Source organism: Marmota monax, unplaced genomic scaffold, assembly GCF_021218885.2.
Source record: "Marmota monax isolate L192 unplaced genomic scaffold, Marmota_monax_Labrador192_F-V1.1 WCK01_AAM20220418_F8-fsc00090, whole genome shotgun sequence".
Lineage (NCBI taxonomy): Eukaryota > Metazoa > Chordata > Mammalia > Rodentia > Sciuridae > Marmota > Marmota monax.
This window is the reverse complement of record NW_026695219.1, coordinates 6,354,670-6,355,914: the sequence shown is the minus strand read 5'-3', so window position 1 is coordinate 6,355,914 and position 1,245 is coordinate 6,354,670. Positions and strand designations below refer to the sequence as shown.

Here is a 1,245-nt window from a genome sequence, read left to right as displayed (position 1 = left end):
ACCACAGATCTCTCCTGTTATTTGCAGACAAACAACTCAGCAGGGTGGGTATGTGCCTAGGAGCTCTCTGTGAGTTTTTCCAAGGACAAGGGTCATGCCTGTTTCCTTGGATGGGCTTTGAGGTAGAAGCTGTTTTCAAAAATGGAGTCACATCAGTTTCTCAACATCAATAGAAGGAATATATATCTTATGTTTACCATGTCTCTCTCTTTTGTTTATAGTATGTATTTTTTTTTAGTTGTAGGAGGATACAATACCTTTATTTTATTTTTATGTGGTGCTAGGTATTGAATCCAGTGTCTCACATGTGCCAGGCAAGCGCTCTACCACTGAGCCCCAGCCCCAGCTCATCTCTCTCTTTTTTTATTTTTTTTATTTTTCTTTCTCATATCACAAAGATCATATGTTAACATCTTAATTAGGTTTGAGGGAGGCACATCTCATACAATGGCATGAAAACCAGACATTATGCTTCACCAGTCTCTTGGTCACATCACATTGGTCACATCACATCTCTTGAATCACATTCAGTGATTACCTTACACATCTAGGTTTGTGTAAATACACTCTTTGATGTTCACACAACGATGAAATCAACCAATGTCACTTTTCTCAGAATGTGTCCCTATTATTAAGCAATACGTCTTCAATAGACAGATTTTTTTGGGGGGTGGGGGTTGTTTTTCTTTTGTAGTGCTAGGGATTGAACACAGGGCCTCAAGAGGCAAGCACTCTACTACTGAGCTATACCACCAGGGATATATGAATTTTCAAATGCTGTATATAATTAACAAACATACTAAAAGGCAGATTTATTCAATATTTTGTATTATAGACAATCTCAATACTATTTTCATCTTTAAATTTTAGCAGAAAATGAGTCAGTGATGTGACCTTAACTGTGTAGGCTTGGTTCATGGCTTTAGACGCTTAGAATTAATAATAAATTGAGGGTAAATATTCTTTTGAATTAGAAACTAACTCCTTGATAAAGCTCCAGATTACCCAGTAACTACCTTAGAATAAAAATCTGCAGCCCACTCCTCACCAGTGAACATAACTAACAATGCAATACAAATATACAAAGAAAATTCAAGATTTTGCTGAGTTTTTTCTTTGTATTCCCCTCCCCACTTCCCTTTTCAGGTCAGCTCTATTTTTCAGGAGGTTAAAGGAGGTGTGAGATTGGAAATGAATCGTGGTGACAGGAGAGAGAGATTACAAAAGGAATTTATTTTTAGGAAG

General features: G+C 36.8%; 1 pseudogene; it reads right to left on the bottom strand.

Annotated features, from left to right (window-relative positions):
• Positions 1–388: 388 nt before the first annotated feature.
• LOC124085046 (small nucleolar RNA U13) lies at positions 389–503 on the bottom strand (annotated as a pseudogene).
• Positions 504–1,245: the final 742 nt, after the last annotated feature.